The following is a 21,263-nucleotide window of genomic DNA, read 5'->3' on the forward strand; positions in this document are numbered from 1 at the left end:
GGCGCTTACGCACCTTGACGTCATTTCCGCGCCGTCCGTTTGCTCCCACTGTCCAATCCTAAAGCGCAACCCGTGGCCCCACCCTCGACTGAGGAGCTCCTCATTGGCTGGAGCGGCGCAGGCGCAGAAGAGGAGCGGTCACAGGCACAGGCGCAGGCGCAGATTGCACTTAAGTGCGTGTATTCCTCCGCGGTTCGGAGACCAGGGTGTTTCACCGAGGAGTTTCCCTGTGGGAAAGTGAGAAAAGAATCGTTTTTTCTCCGGGGTTCTTGGCTGTTGCCTAAGGTATTAAGTTCCCTCCTGGAAATACTTTGAGTATAGTCCTGTCTCATATTCGGGACAAGTCGCCACACTAGACAAAGTAGACTTTAGGAACATTTATTTAGGGATCTCATTACACTTGGGCGCTCTCTGGATAGTCATGCGGCAAATACTAATGTTATTCACCTTTCACTTGTGCCTAAAAACATGAAAACACCGTCTCTCCTTTAGGAACTCACAGTCTGGTGATAGACGCAAACAATAGTTACAGTAACAAAGAAGTTTGCAAAGGAAACGGTGGAAACAAATGAGATAGGATGGGGCAGGATAAATTTGCTAGGCGATGTGACCCCTGAATCGAATCTTGATAAGGAAAAAAGAAGGGCATAGCCAGATGGTAAGAGATGATAGGGTACTCCAGACCGAGAAAGCAGCAATGCAAATGCAATGCATGGGTTGAGAGGGATGGGGATGATGATGATGATAATAATAATAATAGTTAACAAATTATGTGCCAGGCAACATCCAAGCTCTTTATGTGTATTAGCTCATTTAATCCTCACAACAGCCCTAATTTTCCAAAGTTCACACACCTAATGCAAAGTCAAGCCGGTGTTCAAGTTAAGGCAGTCTAACACCATAGTGTTCATTTAAATATTAGGCTAGGAGACAAATCAAGTAATTTACCTTTGCTTTTAGCTGGGGTGATGAAATTGAAGAGGAAGGTGAAGGTCAGATAATAACTAGGAAGGAATTTGTATTTTAACATGAAGACAATGGAGTGGTCACTGCAGGACAATTTTGTGGTTACAAGTGTCTTTAGAAAAAGCACGGGAGGGCTTCCCTGGTGGCGCAGTGGTTGAGAGTCCGCCTGCCGATGCAGGGGACACGGGTTTGTGCCCCGGTCCAGGAAGATCCCACATGCCGCGGAGCGCCTAGGCCTGTGAGCCATGGCTACTGAGCCTGCGCGTCCGGAGCCTGTGCTCCGCGACGGGAGAGGCCACAACAGTGAGAGGCCCGCGTACCGCAAAGAAAAAAAAAAAAAAAAAAAAGCGCGGGAGGTAGCAGTGAGGACGAAAAGCAGTGGAACTCCACTTTAGGAGTTCACTGTGGTACTCCAGGAAATGACTTACAGGAGCAGCTGCAGTCAAATGATATACTTGAGAAACAATTAGAAGATAAAAACCACAGGGTTGAGTGAGCAGTCAGACCAATTTGGTGAGATGACAAAGGAAGGAGTCTAGGATAATGCAAATATTTCAGTCTTCTGGCTCTTTTTACTGATATGAGATGCCAGAAGGACATCCAGGTGAGGTGTATGTTAGGTAGTGGGAAGGATGAGTCTGAAAGTAAAGAAAGGAGTAGGCTAAAGCTGCAGAGTTGAGAGTCATCAGTTTGGGTGGTAATTGAAGCCCAAGAAGTGTGAAAAGAGAAGCCTAAGTGTGCAGCAGAAACATAATTATTCCTAACTGAACACAGCCAGAGCCTTAGTAACTCTGTTCCTTTCTCATGTTATACCAGAACAGTGTAATGTCTTTAGACTCAAAGAGACAAAATGTTCAATAATAAATCTCTGCTACTTATTATTTTGTGGCCATGGACAAGCCACTAACCTCTCTGAACTTCACTTTCTTGTCCATGAGAATTGGATTAATAATACCTACTTTCTAGGATTGTGAAGGTTAAAAGTAATAGTAGATGAGGTACATAAAGAACTAGAATATAAGGTGCTCAATAAAAGATATTTATAAATAGTGGTGTGTTAGGGCTGCCATAACAAAATGCCACAGATGGGGTGACTTTAACAGAAATTTGTTTTGAAGCTCTGAAGACTGGAAATCCAATATCAAGGTGTCAGCAGGGTTGGTTTCTCCTAAGGCCTCTCTTCTTGGCTTGTAGATAACCACCTTCTCACTGTGTCCTCATGCACACACACAAGCATGTACACTCCTGATGTCCCTCTTCTTATAAGGACACCAGGTCTATTGGATTGGGGCCCACCCTCATGACCTCATTTAACCTTATTACCTCCTTAAAGGTTTTGTCTCCAAATATGAAGGCTGGGAGTAAGAATCACTCCTGCCTGTTAGTAGAACTCCTAGCCTACTGAGGCTGTCCTTGGAGAAACACACTGCTGTAAGAGATCCTAACACAATCCGGAGATGCAGGCCAGGTGACAGTTGTTGTCCCTATTCTACTGATGACAAGACTGACTTTCGAAGAAGTATGTAAGTATTCCATTATACAATTATGCACTGCTTAGCCCTGTCAAGGTTATGCTCAACATTATACAGAAACAGACTTTATATATGTAAATGGAAACATTTAGCAGATGTTATTACAAGGTGATGCTCTTAGGGGTGATTTTTTTCTCATCAATATTTTCTAAATTTCTTCACTAATTATAAATAGTATATGTAATAATAAAAAAAGAAAAAGGGCACATCTAGAAAAAAATCCTACACGAGAATTCTACAAAGGTCCAAGTTTCTTCCTTGCCCTATTAGTAATAACTAAAACAAAAATAATATTCACAGTTAATCGGTCTCCCTGTGTCATTTAACTAATGCTTAATTTCATTAAGTAAAAGAAGATTTTAGTGGATGGAATTTTCCCAAAAGATGTTACTGTTTTTCTTCTAAATTTGTATATGCCACCCTGAAAATCTGGAATTACCATGGAAAAAAAAAACAAAAAACCCAAATTACAAACCCTAAAACCTCTGCAAGAGTGACTTGTGATTATCCTTATCTCTCCATTCCCGAGATTAACATATTCAGAAATGTCAAATATGCTGCACATAAACTCCTCCTACCCCTTCCCTGACTTGGCCATGGCATACACCACTATTAGAGGCTACGGTTTCCCAGAGTCTCTGCCTCAGAATTGCGTTTGGCCCCCATTACCAGAGTCAGCCCTCAAGATAAAATCTGTTTGCTATCCCACTCCTTATTATGACTGTCATACCCTGAAATTCATAGTTCTCAAACTGCAGTGAATTCATTAACATGTGGGTTCCCAGTTTCACAGCCAGAGATTCTGATTCAGTAGAGCTGGAGCATGGCCCAGGAATCTAAATTTTAAAAAGCACCCAGGGTAGCTGATGCAAGGGGTCCATATTTTGTGAAACATTATTCAATGATGACTTGTCTACTATTATATAACATTTACCATTCACTTACTATGTACAAGGTACTGTGATGATGCTTTTTTTTTTAAACATATTTATTGGAGTATAATTGCTTTCCAATGGTGTGTGAGAATGCTTTGAAACACCACTCCTCCAGGGACATCACAAGGGAGACAAGACATTTCTACAAAAGCTAAAAAGGTAGTAAGTGCCATAGCAGAAATATAGATAATATATCATAGTAGTTCCGAAAAAGTAGAGAAAATTTTCAGCTGGAATGAGTATATAATGCTTTATGAAGGAAGGTGTTCTACTAGTCAGACCTAGAAAAACACAGGAAGGAAATGCATGAACTTCTTCACTTCACAGAAGTGACTCCTGACTTTCCTCTTAACTCATCAATAATATAATTTGCTTCCAACTCACTTGTTCTTACCAAGTTCTGCCACTCAGTAGAGAAAGTCTTTCTGTCATGACTTGTAGCTGCCATGGTTCACTTTAACTGATTTTACAAATACATACGTTAAAGATATATCATACGTGGCTTTATCTCTCCCATAGTCCTTTGCACATAGTAGATACAAAATAAGTATTGGTCAAATGAATGAATGATTAGGAAGCATAATGAGTGTGAATCTCAGTCCACAAAAATCAGGTGTACAAAAAATATTACTTTGTGTTGTATAACTCAATTTCATTTTGACTCTTAATTCCCGCTCTCTCACCACATCCAACTAGAACAAAAACTTAACATTCTCTACTCCTCTGCCTACATCAGAAATTGTACCAAATTTCTGGGTTTCGGTTGGGAGTGGGGCTTTGGAGTGCAGCTCTCTAAAATCACTCTCTCTGTCTGCTTACTCTCTGCGGGTCGAGCCCTCCCTGCGTCATGTGACCACTTCAGCAAGCAGGACATTTGGCTGAGGCTGCCTATGGACCCAACTGCCTGGATACACCAAGGTTAGGGTCAGGGTTAGGGAACGGGTACGGTTTAGGGTACAGGTTAGGGTACGACAACGGTTAGGGTTAGGGTTAGGGAACGTGTTAGGATACGGGTTAGTGTTAGGGTACAGGTTAGGATTAGGGTACGGGTTAGGGTAAGGGTTAGCGTTAGGGTTAGGGTTACGGTTAGGTTTAGGGAACGGGTACGGTTTAGGGTACAGGTTAGGGTATGACAATGGTTTAGGGTTAGCGTACGTGTTAGGGTACGGGTTAATGTTAGTGTACGGGTTAGGATTAGGATATGTGTTAGGGTAAGGCTTCAGGTAAGGGTTAGGGTTAGGGTTAGGGAATGGGTACAGTTTAGGGTACAGGTTAGAGTATGACAACGATTTAGGGTTAGCATACGTGTTAGGGTATGGGTTAGTGTTAGTGTACGGGTTAGGATTAGGGTACGGGTTAGGGTAAGGCTTCGGGTAAGGGTTAGGGTTAGAGTTAGAGTTAGGGTTAGGGTTAGGGAACGGGTATGGTTTAGGGTACAGGTTAGGGTACGACAACGATTTAGGGTTAGCGTACGTGTTAGGGTATGGGTTAGAGTTAGTGTACGAGTTAGGTTTAGGGTACGGGTTAGGGTAAGGCTTTGGGTAAGGGTTAGGGTTAGGGATAGGGTCAGGGTTAGGGAACGGTACGGTTTAAGGTACAGGTTAGGGTACGACAATGGTTTAGGGTTAGCGTACGTGTTAGGGTACGGGTTAGTGTTAGTGTACGGGTTAGGATTAGGGTACGTGTTAGGGTAAGGCTTCGGGTAAGGGTTATGGTTAGGGTCAGGGTTAGGGAACGGTACGGTTTAAGGTACAGGTTAGGGTACGACAATGGTTTAGGGTTAGCGTACGTGTTAGGGTACGGGTTAGTGTTAGTGTACGGGTTAGGATTAGGGTACGTGTTAGGGTAAGGCTTCGGGTAAGGGTTATGGTTAGGGTTAGGGTTAGGGAACGGGTACGGTTTAGGGTTAGGGTTAGGGTACGAAAACGGTTTAGGGTTAGCATACGTGTTAGGGTACGGGCTAGTGTTAGTGTACGGTTTAGGATTAGGGTACGGGGTAGGGTAAGGCTTCGGGTAAGGGTTAGGGTTAGGGAACGGGGACGGTTTAGGGTACAGGTTACAGTATGACAACGGTTTAGTGTTAGGGTACGTGTTAGGGTACGGGTTAGTGTTAGTGTACGGATTAGCAGTAGGGTATGGGTGAGGGTAAATCTTCGGGTAAGGGTTAGGGTTAGGGTTAATGTTAGGCTTAGGCTTAGGGAACGGGTATGGTTTAGGGTACAGATTAGGGTACGACAACAGTTTAGAGTTAGCGTACGTGTTAGGTTACATGTTAGTGTTAGTGTACGGGTTACAATATATTTAGGAAAAGCCCCATTCTATGTATTGGTCAAAATTTTTCAATGGCTTTTCATTGCCTTTAGAATAAAGTCCAGAAAGCTTATAAGGGCAATGAAGGCTTCTTGTCATCTGAACTTATTCTATTTCTTTCCAGGTTATTTTTTATTACTGGGTCTAGGCCCACTCTGATAAAGACTATATCAACCTAAGAGAGAGCTCCAGGGCAAAGACTGCCTGTTGAAGGAGTCCTTCATGGGGCAGAAATAGCTGAGTCCTAATATCACATTTTCTCGTTGTGTACATCTACTTTATGTCCTCTGTACTTCCCCTAAATTTAACTTTCTCTTTATTGTATATACTCATGTTTTACATTTCAATACTAGCAACAAAGGTGTTTTCCTTTCCCAGTTTTCCTATTCTAAATCCTACCCATTTTTCTAGACTTCCATAAAATCAAATGTGATTATCCCTCCTCACCACAACCTAGAAGCAATTTACCTTTCTCCACTATTTCTTCTTCTTATTATTTTTTTTTAAAAATACATACTCTTTTGCTACTGGTCTCCCTTTTTAAAAAATTAATTAATTAGTTTATTTATTTTTGGCTGCATCGGGTCTTAGCTGCAGCACTTGGGATTCTTCATTGCGGTGTGTGGGCTTAGTTGCCCTGTGGCATGTGGGATCTTAGTTCCCTGACCAGGGATTGAACTAGCATCCCCTGCACTGGAAGGTGGATTCTTAACCACTGGACCACCAGGGAAGTCCCTCTCTGCTACTTCTTATGTTGTGTATTGGCAGCACTATATTACAGCCATATATTGAAACCTTGGTGGACATGTGTCATTCACTTTAGCTGCCCAGCATCCAAACACCTTCTGATGTTTAGGGAATTCCCTATTTTATGGGAAGCAGAGCCTGCCTTCCTCTGTAGAAATTAAACCTGCCAAATTCTTGCTTTCTCATCTTGCTTTTCAGTTAGGGTTCAATAAATATTATGTTGAATCAAAATTTTTGATTATTTAAATGTTTTAAGATTTTGTGTAATTCCTCCAGGGTTATGGTTAGGTTAGAGTATAATATTGAAACGATTAGCATGCTGAAGGCAAAAATCTTAATTTATAGGAAGATTAAATGTGTAAAACATATATATGTGTGTATAAAAATGTGTGAATTTTTCTGAACTCATTAATATTTGAAAATTTATTTTAGTCCTGTGGCTTAGGAGATACACACATATATAGACTTTGGCAATAAATTTTGCAAACTTGGTGGAGAGGGGCCAGAATGTTAATAGTCTGAAAGCTTCTCATTAATGTTCCAATTAACCTTTGTATTCCTAGGAAGGTATTTGAAACATAATGTGTTCAATTAATATTTTTTGAATAAAAGAGTCAACTTTATCTAGGAAAGAGAACTGATAGATTTACTTTATAAACCAAACAAGCTTTAATGTAGCCTAAGATTATCCTTTGGTAAGCACTCTGTGCTTCCTATATTTCCAAAAAGTGCTTATAAAGTGTAAAGGGGATTATGAATTAAACAGCTTAAATGTATTCATCATCACAACAGATAGAGTAAGTATACTGGACCCAGCTGGCAGAGGAATTAATTTCTTCTAGTTAACAGCATTTCCCTCTTCCCTGATGTGATTGCCAGGCAGTTAGTCAAAAGTAAAAGAAAATCACAGAATTCCAATTTTCAGTATAAGACAATTTCAGAATTATTGATTTTCAAGTGTTCCATTGACAACACTCCCTTGGTCAATATTATGATTTAGTTTTTCTCATTATGGTGGCAGCAGAGCTGGTCTCTACAAATTGACAGCAACAGCATATAAGAAACAACACCTGAGACCTAGAGGATGCTAAATGGCCTAGTGAAGGAAAGGGAGGTATGCCATCTAGGACACTGATGGGTCTGTAATGTGTTGCTGGAAGGAGGATGTCTAAGATGAGGAGAAGGGAGGGGGAAGTTTGCCATTAGTAGCAGTAAACAAAAAGAACAAAGAGTCTCTCTCATCATTCAGTTATACAAAAGGTTAAGTTGCAACCCACTGTAGCTGCCCACAAACAGTGCACATTGAGGGGAATTCAGAATGGAGAAAAATAGGATAAAGTATTCCGTTTTGGATATACGGGCCCCTAGGTAGTTAACATGCATACCTAAGGAAGAATTTCACTGACACCCAGACTTTTGCATCTTCCCATACTTAGAAAAGCACTAAAATCATTAACTTGAGATTATCGGGGGGTGTGTGTGCCTGTGTGTGCATGTGTGTGTGTGTTTAGCAGTAATCTTTTTACCAAGATGTATGTTTAACTACATGTATTCCCAGCCAAAAAATTTATATATAGATATGTATATATATACATATACACACACACACACACACACATATATATATATATATATATATATATATATATATATACACACACACATACATATATGCACTTCTTCCCTACTTCTTTGGAGCAGTCCCCTCAGAGTTACACAGAGGTTGTTTCCTGGACTACAGTCCTCAGTCCTGTCCATGAATAAAACTTAACTCACAACTTTTACGTTGTGCTTTTTTCTTCCAGTTGACAGTTCTGGTGACCACAAAGGGTCCTAGAGCTGACTTCTCTCCTTTGCCTAAACTCTACAAGGGTCTGAAGCCTTGCTACCAGCAAGGGCCCCTTGTGCCTGTTCACCTCTTAGGTGAGTCCACATGATTCGGTGAGTTTCTCCTGGTCTTGGATTTCCTGTCTTGGTTGATGATCCTGATTCTTCTTCTGTGGTGTATAAACTCCACATTATGAGCTAATAGAGTTTCCCCGAACTTAAGGTAGTTCAGGAAGGAGGTACCTTGAATTCTAAGTTGAAAGACACTGGGAAGATTTTGCTCAGTTGAAAGACACTGAGGGGATTGCTCAGTTGAAAGACACTGGGGAGGTTTGGATTGGGTGATTAGGTAGGAGACTGGTCTGTTCTTTTCCTTGAATTGGTTACTTTAACAGAATTTGTTGGAATAAAAGTGAAGATACCATATGAGAGCTTTCAGTTCTGAAGATAAGGGACAGAACTCCTCCCGGCCAGTTTACATCTTTCTCAGGCAACTGGGAAACTTGCGGGAGTGGTAGAAGCAAGTCTTCATATAGTGCAGCTGTCCCATAGTGAAACCCATTTATTAATTTAAAGAAACTTGCTTGTCTGGGGATGCACACATAGGTCTGGCCATCCAGTGCTCTGAGCACCCATGGCAGTTTTATACTACAGGAGGGAGAAACCAAGACATGTAAAAGAGCTGAAACAATTCTAGGTTCACACCTAGAGGTATTAAGCTCACAAGCAGCACAATGACCCATTACACAGCTTTCAATAGTAATTTTATCCAAACCTGACATAGGAAACAAAGCTTTGAAAACAGAAAAAAGAGGGGTGACAGATTGCCAACCTCCAACTAACACCCCAGAAAAAAATTACACTGAGATAACCAACCAGAAATTGCTTGGGGGCAACAGTTAAGCCAATTAATCAAGTTAAAGATAGACAAAACGCCTGGTTCCCTTAGCTTGACCCCTCACTGTGGACCCCAAAAACCTTTTATACAAAAATAGATAAAATGGCTGGGGGTTAAAAAAGGAAAATTTCTGGGACTCCTTGTAAGACCAAGGAGTCATGGAGTCCTAATGGAGACTAGGGTTAAAGGTATAAGAGTTGATAGATGGGACTTCCCTGGTGGCACAGTGGTTAAGAATCTGCCTGTCAATGCAGGGGACATGGGTTCAATCCCTGGTCTGGAAGATCCCACATGCCGCGGAGCAACTAAGCCCATGTGCCACAACTACTGAGCCTGCGCTCTAGAGCTTGCCAGCCACAACTACTAAAGCCCGCACAACCTAGAGCCCGTGCTCCGCAACAAAGAGTTGCCACAACTAGAGAAAGCCAGAGCGCAGCAATGAAGACCCAACGCAGCCAAAAAAAAAATAAAAAGATTAAAAAATAAAATTCAAACTGCTGGAAAGGCTCCCTCACCCAAAATCTAATTCAAAGCCTCCTTAAGGTTTTGCCAAGGATGAATGCAAATCTTAAAAGTCTTTTCTGGGAATTCCCTGGTGGTCCAGTGGTTGGAACTCTGCGCTTTCACTGCTGAGGGTGCAGGTTCAATCCCTTGTCGGGGAACTAAGATCCCATAAGCTGCGCAGAACAGCCAAAAATAAAAAAAGTCTTTTCTGCAAGTAGCAAAAAGCCTTAGCCATTTGAGCTGATAAACTTAACTTATTCCACTGTTATTTATAAACTAGTAAGTTTTATATTGTAATACATGTTTCTTGACTAAGTTTTAAAATGAAGCTGTGAGATCTCTGGTTACAGCTGTTTATCTCTCTCTACCTCCAGATGGTATTACCAAATCAATTGTTAAAGAGCTCTATTTAATTTACTTAAAAGTAGATGTTTATAAATTAAATATTTCTAAATGTTATACCAACTAACCTAAATGAATTTCAACTTTATGTGATCTGGGAGATATTCAATATTAAATTAATATTCAGTATTAAAGATTAAACTTATTGGTTTAATTAATACAGACATGTCTTACTTGTAATGAACCTAGGTTTACTAAAAGTTTTCAAATATTATCTCTGTTATGAAATTTATTGCAAGGAGAATAGCTTGGGATAAGGGCTGACTTGGTCTAATATCTCATGAAATTTTCATGCATAAGCTAAACATAATTGTTGGGAACAAGTAAATTAAATAGATATAAATGGGGTAAGAGCTTTTAGGTGAACTCTTTAAAAGTAATTTTGTTTTATGGCATTGTGTACAGGGAATGTTGCCTGCCATTCCAGTAAATAAAGAATGTGGCTTGCCATTCCAGTAAACAAGGTTCAAGTCATCAGCCACTGTAGCCCCTCGAACCCCTCCCCCCCAAATGGTGCACCCTGAGGGGAATCCAGGATAGAGAAAGACAAGGAGCATTATTTGCTTTGGATACTGGCACTAGATAGTTAAGATGCATATCTAAGGAATAATTTCAATGAGCCCAGATTCTTGCATCTTCCCATAGATAGAAAAGCACTAAAATCATTAACCTGAGGTGCCTATTTTTGTGATTAGCTGTAATTTTTTGATGTTTGACTATGTGTGTTTTTTTTTTTCCCTCTAGCAAAAGACTCTTATATATCCTGGCTCTTTTCTTACTTCTTTGGAGCAGTTTCTCAGAGCTATTTGAGAGGTTTTCCCCTGGGCTAGAGTCCTCAACAAGGTCCCCAAATAAAATTTAACTTGCAACTTTTAGGTTGTTTTTTCTTCAGTCAACAGTATGTCTACTTAAAAATACCTTCTCCAGATTTTTGGTAACTTGAAACCTTAAAGTTTAGCTAAGTTCAGTTAAATGATAGAAGTTTATTAAATATATAGATGATTACCAAGTAAAATAAGATACTGAAACATTAATTACTGAACATAGGCTTCCTTTTACAGAGAAACTAAAGATATTCAGGACTGTTTTTGTTTCTTTGTTTTATGGCCGCACTGCGCAGCATGCGGGCCCTTAGTTCCCTGACCAAGGATTGAACCCATGCCCCCTGCATTGGGAGGGTGGAGTCTTAACCACTGGACCACTAGGGAAGTCCCAGGGCTATTAATAAGTATGTTTGGTGCTGCACTGAGAAATTTTCTATAAAAATTTTTTTTTAGAAATCACAAATAGTAATTGTAAGTTTGCCAATCTATAGAATGCGAATGTAAAAGACAATTCATAATCACTTATTTCTTAATTTTTGCTACAAATTAAAGTTTTTAAAGGTTAAGAACTCTAATGTCTAATTAATTAAATTAATAAGGAAAACATCTTCAGATGCAAGGAAAAAAGATATAAAGAATAGAAATGCATTTTGTTAAGGGAAAAGAAAGTGATTTTGTCTTAAATCTGGTTATTTCTAAATGGGGGGAAAAGGGACGGACAAATAAAGACATAAAACATTGTAAAAGGTTTGTGAGAAAGAAGGAATCTTTAGAAAGTAATTCTATGTGGTCAGGACTGGCTAAGAGTAGAATAAATTTAAGTATGTAAATAAATTTTAATAATAAAGGTAAGGTGGTGCAAAACTAGAATTTGATTTTCTCTCTTTGTTAAAAAGAAAAAAATTTCTTAAAATATTGATCTGCTTTTTGATAACATATTGAAAAAAGTTTCTTTGCCTTTTAAGTGATGTTAACTTTCTGTATTTTGCCTTTAAAATCTTTTATTGTCACTTTGGTTAACTGAATAAGTATTGTTTCACAGTGAACTATGATTCTACTTGACAAGCTTCCCCAAATCAAATTCTAAATGAATTTCTTTTGATCTCTAGCTCACTTTGGGATGCTTCAGAGGGCTCCTGAAACATCTCAAAGGGAGATACTACATAATTAGGGCATATTTGGTATGTTAAATTATATAGGACACATTGTCAAATAGTGATGATAAATCTACTTAGTTTATATTGTGTGATAAGTGTTATTATATGAAATTACTAAAATTTGGATATGTCCTGGTATGTTATCAATCATAAATCTAGTTATTATCTTAATGTATTGTGTCTCACAGAAATAACCAAATTTCCCTGTCAATTGTATTGTAATTAGATCTTTAACCATGCCATTTTCACTCTTCTGTCATTTATAGACAGTTGTTGTTTTACTCTGATGATTTACAAGACTGAAGATCTTCAGGAAGATTCATAAAAAGGACTTTTTGACACATATAGGTTTCTGATAATTTTTAGATTATACCACTGAACTGGGTAAGAAATAACAAAACTGTAATGGAAAACCTGATGGCTTGTGAAACTACTAACAAAAGACCTAAATCAACAAGAATTAATTACATGTGACTGAATGAACTGATGAGTAAAATTTACAATTTTACGACTTTTTCTCTTAAATATTACTGGCTCTTACTATTTTTTTTCCAGATAAGAGTAAAACTTTCCTCTTATGCCAACTATGATGAGCAGCAAGTTGATAAATTATACCTTTGGAAATGAAGATAAGACATTTATCCTTTTCTCTCTACCTGATCTTTCCAGAATTTGGCTTCTCTACCTGGCTCCCCTCTGGATTTGTTGGCTTATTGCGATCCTGATTACAACTAGTTATACTAATCAGTGTTTTAATTTTTTCTCTTTGTTGTTTTCAGACGTTTTGTGTCTCTCGCTGCTATACTATGACCTTATTAATGCTACTACCTATATTACTTATATCCTATTTTATAAGATAGTTGTTCCTTGTTGTTCCATTACTTTATGTGTAACCAGATCTCTGACAAAACAAATGATGGCTAATTGTCGTGAGGCAATTGATCACATATATAGCTCTATACAAAATTACCTATAATAGTACAACTCTAGTTATAGGAAAAAGCAACAAGGGAGAAACAATTCCTGGATCATAATAGACTAGTAAAAAACATAATCCAGAGAATTTTTAGGTTATTAACAGGGCCTAATCCAGATATAGCATTTGAATAGCCTTTCAACAAAATCCTTGCCTGACCCAGGAATGAGCATTCCTAGTGCTGTGGGACAAATTGGTCACAAAATGCCTCCCAAAACATGGTCAACTTTATGACCAAAAGGAGGGAATATCTAAACAAAAAGAAGAGTCTTGGGGCTTCCCTGGTGGCGCAGTGGTTGAGAGTCCGCCTGCCGATGCAGGGGACACGGGTTTGTGCCCCGCTCCGGGAAGATCCCACATGCTGCAGAGCAGCTGGGCCCGTGGGCCATGGCCGCTGAGCCTGCGCGTCCGGAGCCTGTGCTCTGCAATGGGAGAGGCCACAACAGTGAGAGGCCCGCGTACCGGAAAAAAAAAAAAAAAAAAAAAAAAAAAAAGAAGAGTCTTGCTCATCATCCAGTTATATTAAGGGTTAATATAACCCACTGCCCTGAGGGGAATTCAGAGTGGAGAAAAATAGGATGGAGCATTCTGTGCTTTGGATGTATGGCCCCTAAATAATAAAGATGCATTTCTAAGGAAGATTCTTGCATCTTCCCATACATAGAAAAGCACTAAAATCATTAACTTGAGATACCTTTGTGTGTGTGTGTGTGTGTGTGTGTGTGTGTGTGATTAGCAATAACTTTTTGGAAGATGTATGCTTGACCCGTGTATTCCCCAGACAAGGTGCACTCAGCCACCCCTCCACCCCCTGTCCCCCGCCCCCCTCGCTGCGTAGCTTGCGAGATCTTAGGCTTGTGCGGTCTTAGTTCCCTGACCAGGGATTGAACCTGGGTTATTGCAGTGAAAGCATCGAGTCCTAACCACTGGACCGCCCGGGAAGTCCCCAAAATTTCATTCTTATAAACTGGCTACTCCCCAACCTCTTAGGAGCAGTCCCCTCAGAGCTACTGAGAGGCTATTTCCAGGTCTATAGTCCTCATAAGTTCCTTGAATGAAACTTAACTCACAATTTCTACGTTGTGCATAGAGCAGGAATAACAAAACATTCCTTTTGTTGGTTTTTGACCAAACCAACACTTAGCTCTCTTTTGGTAAATTAACAAAGAAATGATCCAGTCTGAAGGAGTTGTTTCTCTGTTCTGATGCCTTAATTGGCTGCTTCAGGGCCCATCCAAGAGGACTTTGCTAATCAAGGTGTGATCCAAGGACCAGCAGGAATGGGCATTACCTGGGAGCTTGTTAGAATGGGAGAATCTCAGACCCCACTCCAGACCTACGGAATCAGAAACTTCATTTCAACAAGCTCCCCAGGTGATTCAAACACACAGTAACTTCTGAGGACTGCAATAGAATTCTTACTTGTCCTATAAACCCATTAGTGAGATTACAAAGGAAAAACAAAGCCAGGGAATGAATATATTGTCTATCTTTTTAACACAACTGACTGTTGGTCACCAGCATAGCACGAGTTTTTTCCTTGGTTACCATTCATTCATTCACTCATTCACCAAATATTTGGGAGGCAGATAAGCAAGCATAATAAGTAATTAACATCTATTGACCTTGTTTAACCTTCTAGACATCCACGAGGTTATTATGCCTATTTCGTATGTGGGGATATTGAAGAGAAAAAGCAAGATGCCCCAGATGACACTAACAGTGTGCAGTGGAGGAACCGGGATCCGAATACATGCCTCTCTGAATGCAGAACTTACGTCCACCACTCTTTGCCGCCCACACGAGTGTACATTCATTCTCTCCACTGTACAGGAATGTTGCACAAGGTCAGACTTCCCCTAGTTAAGTAGCCGAGTTCCTCCTCTGGCCCTGTGCATCGGGGCCAACAGCCAAGATCGGGGTCAGAGGAAAACAGTAACCAAGTCCCAGAGCTAACACTTTCCAGGAGTCTGGACCGAGTCTCGGGAGCAGAAGACTAAATCTGCAACATCCTGGTCACAGGGCAACATCCTGGTCACAGGACACAAACACCTAGACTTGCCATTTCATCCATCCCTCCATCTTGGTCCTCCCAGCATGGGACTCCGAGGCGAGAAGAAAGCCTAGACAAGCCTTCCCATAACAAAAATGGCTGCCATACACTCCCTGCCCACAGCTGACATGGTAGCCTCCGTTTGGTCTCCATGGTAACGCAGGCCGCTCTTTTCGAGCCGGCCTAGGCCAGGCTTGTAGGGAAATGAGGGGAGTTTCCCTCCCCCTCATTTTTGCGACAGTTGCCGGGAAAGTCACGGCAGTTGGCTGGTGTCAGCTGATTTACTGCAGCGGCGGTGGCGGTGGCGGCGGCAACGGCAGCTTGCAGCCTCTCTGGAGAGACGGAGGCTGGGCTGGGGTTACTGTCCAAAGTTTTCCCACGAGGATTTGCCCTCCCCACCTCCTCTCTGGATACGTCCTCGCCTTGTCCTCGTTGCCAGGACGCCTGCAGGTGGTGGGACAGAAAACATCGAGGCATAAGATGAAGCTGTGACAGGTAAAGGGCTTTCGAGCTTCCCCGGGGCGGGGGGGACCCCAGCGCGGAATGTGCCCTTAACGTGAAGGTCAGAGGCCGGGGTTCAAGGGTCACAGCTCCGCTCCAACTGGGGGCGGTGCCAGCTGTCAGAGCGCAGCTGCTGGAAGCTCTGGTCTGTGCGGCGCCTGCAGGTTCAGGCCCACGACTAGGCTCCTGTGCCTGGAGCGTGGGTCCTGCCAGGGGTCTCTGGGACTCCTTGGCCTAGTGAGTGACATTTGCTACTGGTGACACTGGCTTTGGTCTTGAGACGGGACCGCCTTGCCCGCAGTGGCAATCTAAACGGGGTGAGATGCTTAATGTTGATGGGTGGGTGGTTCTTAACAGTGCTTTTGGGAAATGCTGTGCTTGCTTTTGGGGTACACATAGCCTCTCCTGGTACTCTTTAGTTTGCCCTTGCCTAAGGTACTGAGACGTCTGTTAGTACACCTGCCCGCTCTCATCCCTTTGCCCTAAGACTTGGTCTAAGAGGATTCCTGCTATGCCTGCTCCCTTACTAGTGGGTCCCAGCGTTATGAAACTATATGTTTGGAGTTAGCAATACCCTGCCTTAGATTCAAAAATTGCGTTTTATGTTTTGATTCACTTGCTGTGTCAGTTTCTCAGGTCCTACAATTTGAAACTATGGCAGCTACAGTTGCATCACAGACAGCACTGAAATTGTTGATGCTGCTGATTTAGGGTTCAGTGAGAGCTACAGCTTGCTTTTGCGTTAGCATTTGCCAGGAGCCAAAAAAGGCAAGCTGTGACTCTTTCCGACGTTTATTGTTTAGGGCTTTATGGGCAGGATGTCAAGAATTGCCTGTTATATGAGAGAAATTGATTGAGTTTTTGAAATATACACACACACTTCTTTATAAGTAATTTGTGACAGTATGGAGGTGGAGGACAGCTTAAAAGTGAAAATAATGTGTTGAAATGCCTTTATTATTTCAAATCGGGCAAACAGAACAGTATAAATACGTAGTAAATGCCTTGTTAATTTCCTTTTTTTAAAAAATGTATTTTATTAAGGGACTTCCCTGGTGGTCCAATGGTTAAGACTCCCTGTTTCCACTGGAGGGGGCGCGGGTTCGATCCCTGGTCGGGGAACTAAGGTCCTGCATGCCGCGCGGTGTGACCAGAAAAAAAAAAATTTTTTTTTATTGAAGTACAGTTGATTTATAATGTTGTGTTAGTTTCTGGTGTACAGCAAAGTGATTCAGTTGTACATATATATAATAGTTTGCATTTGCTAATCCCAAATTCCCAATCTATCCCTCCCCCCCCACCCTCCCTCTGTGCAATCACAAGTCTATTCTCTATGTTTGTGAGTCTGTATCTGCTTTGTAGATAAGTTCATTTGTGTCATATTTTAGATTCCACACATGCCTTGTTAATTTTCAGAGATTATTGTGAGAAATTCATTTAAGTGTCTATATTTTAAATTTTGTTAATTTTCAGAGATTGTTAATTTTCAGAGATTATTGTGAGAAATTCATTTAAGTGTCTATCTTTATTTTAAAAATACTTCAAACCCTACTTAACAGCAAGACCGGAGTGTACACTTTGTTTTTTCTTATTGCCACCTGTAGCTAAATTTTAAAAGATCTTGATAATTGGATAACTCAAAGGGACTGGGCTTTGCCTTGTTTGAATACCACTGTGGGAACTTAAATTTTGAGATAGTTAGCCTTTTCTTTTTTTTTTTTTTTTAATAGGGGGGAATACCAACCTTTATTTACACTTGGGTTCAAGTTCAGAGCCTTCTTAGTATAGCGAAGTGGTAAAAAGCACAGATCCTGGGACTAAGGTTCATATTCCAACACAGAATAATAAGTAAGTGATAACTGGCAAATGTTACCCACAGTCTCTTCAGTAAAGTGGGGAGAGCCTCACCCCAGCTTCTAGCAGCTATCATGGCTGCCTCTGCCCCAGTGTCCACCCTGGGTACTCCACCTCGGAGGCAGCTCAGCTAAGAGAGTGTGGGCTCTGCAGGTCTCAGCTCAGAGATTAGGGTGGGACTCAGTGAGTTACTGAACCTCGGAGGTAGCCCCTCACTCCAAGACATTTCACCAAAGGCAAGAAACAGGAACGTGGACTGGTTCAAGGACTGAGTGAGATCTTACAATTTCCTTTGGTTTTCATTTGGATATAAGCAATGTTTTGAGGCAGAGGAAGCGAGGTGATCTATCTGTGTGACAGGCTTAGCATCGCAGACTCCAAAGGTAGCGAGCTGGTTTTGTGCCTTTGCCATCGGAAGGTAGGGTGACATTTAGCCTTAGTGGTGTCCTCTATGTTAGGTGAGTCCTTAAAGTTTGTTTTGTACCTCAAATGCAGAGGATTGAGTTAATTTCTTCAATTCAGTCATCATCATTGGGCTGTTCAACGTGTATCTCCGGTTTTTTTCCATTCACTGTCTTTTACATCCGGTTTCCACTCCCTCCCCTTGCCCACCAACCCGTAGACAACCATTCTGACATGTAGGATGTGTATCCTTCTGTTGGTATGTTATTAAATGTGTGTTGTTTTGGGTGCCCACATTTTATATAAATTTATTTAATTATTTGTTTATTTTATTTTTGGCTACATTGGGTCTTTGTTGCTGCGCCAGGGCCCTCTCCGCCGCGGCGAGCGGGGGGTGGGGGGGCTGCTCTTCATTGCGGTGCACGGGCTTCTCATTGCGGTGGCCTTTCCTGCTGTGAAGCGTGGGCTCCATGTGCGTGGGCCTCAGTAGTTGTGGCTCGCAGCCTCTAGAGCACAGACTCAGCAGTTCTGTCGCACGGGCCTAGTGGCTCTGCGGCATGTGGGACCGTCCCGGACCAGGGCTTGAACCTGTGTCCCCTGCACTGGCAGACCGACTCCCAACCACTGCACCACCAGGGAAGTCCCCCTGGGCACCCAAATTTTAAATTTATAGAGATGATATCATGCATGATCTCATTAAAGTTTTTTCGCTCCCTACTCTCTACTATTTAAGGATCTATTTGTGTTGCTGTCCATTGCTTCTAACTGATACACAGTACTTCAGAATTTCCATCTACTACAGTTTACATGCCAACTGTCCTATTTGTGGATACCCATGTAACGTTCATTTTCCTACCACTGTAGGCAATACTGTGATAAACATACCTTTTAGACCTCTGTGATGCTTTCTTTGAGATACATATCCAGCAATGTGATTTCTGGATCATAGGGTTTTCATATATTTTATTGAAGGATTGCCAGATTGTGTTCCAGAACAAGCTGCTGTGGTCTCTACACCTGCAGGTGGTTCAGGAAAGTTTCTGTATCCTTGTAACCCCACCAATGCTTAGTGTTATCCAGCCCTCTGCTTTTTCCAGACGAATGGATGCAAAGTGAAATCTCATTTTAAATTACATTTCACTATTACTCATGAGTTTGAGCCTTTCTTCATGGGCATTTTATCTTTTTGGGTTTTCCCTTTTGTAAAATTGTTTATTCCTTTACCCATTTTTATTCTGAGGTTTCACGCCTTGTTGACCTTCACAAGCTCCTTGTATTTCCTAGATACGAGTCCTTTAAATATTGTATCTGTTCCTATTCTGTCATTTGTCTATAACTTTTTTTTATGATGTCCTTCATTGAACAGAAATTTTCTACTTGATATAATCAAATTAAAAGTTTTTTGCCTATGGTTTGTGTTTTGGGGGTTTTGTTTAAGAAATCTTTCCCCAGTTCTGTGTCACAGTTACCTATTTTATGTACTACTAACTTTATAGTTTTCCTTTAAATTTATAGGTATTGAATACATCCAGAGTGTCTTTTTACATGTCACAAGGCAGAGATCCAGTTTATTTTCCATATAGTGTGCCAGTTTTCCTAGTGTCATTCTCTCCTTTTCCCGCAGATAAGTGGTACCACACTTACTGTATATTAACCTCTCATAGAAGCTCTGAAAACTGCCTTCTGTTCCTTTGGCTTATTTGTTTGCTCTTGCTCTAATATCATGCTGTTTTAGTACTGTGGCTTTGTATGGTTATTTTTTCCTACATGAGTAAGTTTTCCTATTTATTTTGTTTTAGCTTTATTTTGAAATAATTATAGATTAAAGAAGTTGCAAAACTAGTACAGAGAGGTCTGGGTTCCCCAATGGTTACATTTCATATAACTTCACCCAATTTCCCTCAACTGTTACATTTTATACAACTATGGTGAAATAGCAAAACCAAGAAATTGACATTGGTACAATACCTGTATATAGTTCTATGCCATTTTATCACCTGTGTAGGTAGATACCTGTAACTACCACTGCAGTCAAGATACAGAACTACTCTATCACCACTAAGACCTCCTTTGTGCCACCCCTTTCAAGTCAGTTCCGTCTCCCTTCCTCTATTATCTCTAACCCCTGTTCACTAGTCAATTTTCCATCTATACTTTGATCATTAAAGGTGTGCTGTATAAATGGAATTAGACAGCATGTGACTTTTTGAGATTGAGACTCATCTGAATTGTTGGGTGAGACAATTTTTGAGACTCATCTAAACAGTTGTGTAATTTGGGTAGTATTCCATGGTATGTATGTACCACAGTTTGTTTAAACATTCACTGGGACATTGGGGCTGTTTTCAGTTTTTTGCTATTACAAATAAAGCTGCCTATGGACATGCTTGTACAGTTTTTTTTTTGTGGATATATTTTTTCACGTCTTCTGGGATAAATGCCTAGGAATGTGATTGCTAGGTGGTATGGTGAGTGTACGTTTAGCTTTTGAGGAACTTGCCAAACTGTTTTCCAGAGTGGCTGCACCATTGTACATTCCCACCAGCAATGTATGAGAGATTGAGTTTCTTTGCATCCTCGCCAGCATTTGGTAATTGTCACTATAATTCACTGTGGTCTTAATCTATGTTTCCCAAATGGCTAATGATGTTAAATTTCTGGTAAGGCAAGTTTTCCATTCTTTTTCCATTTTCAAAGTTGGCTTAGCTATTTGTGGATTTTTATTCTTTTCTATATATTTTGGAGCTAGAGTTTCTAAAGACAGCACAACTAGAATTTTGATTTAGTATGCATTGAATTTATATGTTTATTTTGGGGACAATTGACATTTTTATAATACTAGATCACCCTATCCAAGAGCATGGAATGGCTTTCCATTTATGACTGAGCAGGAAGAAATTCTTTGCAGTTTTAAAAAATATCGTGAATAGATACTAATTTAAAGTAGATTATTGCTGATAGAAGAAAATGCTACTGATTTTCATATATTGATATTCTACCTTTGTGTGTGTGTGTTCTACTAGACAGAGATCAAAATCCATAGTATAAATCTTGAAATAGTTTTGGTACTTGTAGAGTTAGGCCTGGAACTAGGTAGTGCTTTTATTCCTGGTTTATCTGTTACATTTCTCTGTGACACTGTTTTGTTTGTTGCGATGGATAAACTCAATGATTAGAGTATGGGGGTTTATAGGTTCTAGTCCCATTTTGTCCATTCATTGTTGCACTTTACAGAGAGTTCGTAATCTTACATATATGCATGCCAGTGATCGTGGGCAAAACCAACTGAGAGCTTATGTATGGCTCAGTGAGATCCTGTCATCAATAAGAGGATACCTTACCTTTCTACTTATAGATACTATGATTGTGATGTTA

At 40.6% G+C, this 21,263-nt stretch overlaps 1 protein-coding gene across 6 annotated transcripts in view; it reads left to right on the forward strand.

Annotated features, from left to right (window-relative positions):
• The first annotated feature begins 15,389 nt into the window (after nt 1-15,389).
• The window catches only part of WDR7 (WD repeat domain 7), a 374,489-nt gene continuing 368,615 nt past the window's right edge, over nt 15,390-21,263 (forward strand). For 3 of the 6 annotated variants that reach the window (XM_060310354.1, XM_060310358.1, XM_060310355.1), the window contains exon 1: nt 15,390-15,626. The gene's annotated coding sequence lies outside the window, so the exon portion shown is untranslated. Of the gene's footprint in view, nt 15,627-15,791; nt 15,950-21,263 lie in introns of those variants that run through there. The other 3 variants (XM_060310357.1, XM_030868017.2, XM_060310356.1) reach the window with 2 other exon arrangements.

Source organism: Globicephala melas, chromosome 13 (assembly GCF_963455315.2).
Source record: "Globicephala melas chromosome 13, mGloMel1.2, whole genome shotgun sequence".
Classification (NCBI taxonomy): Eukaryota; Metazoa; Chordata; class Mammalia; order Artiodactyla; family Delphinidae; genus Globicephala; species Globicephala melas.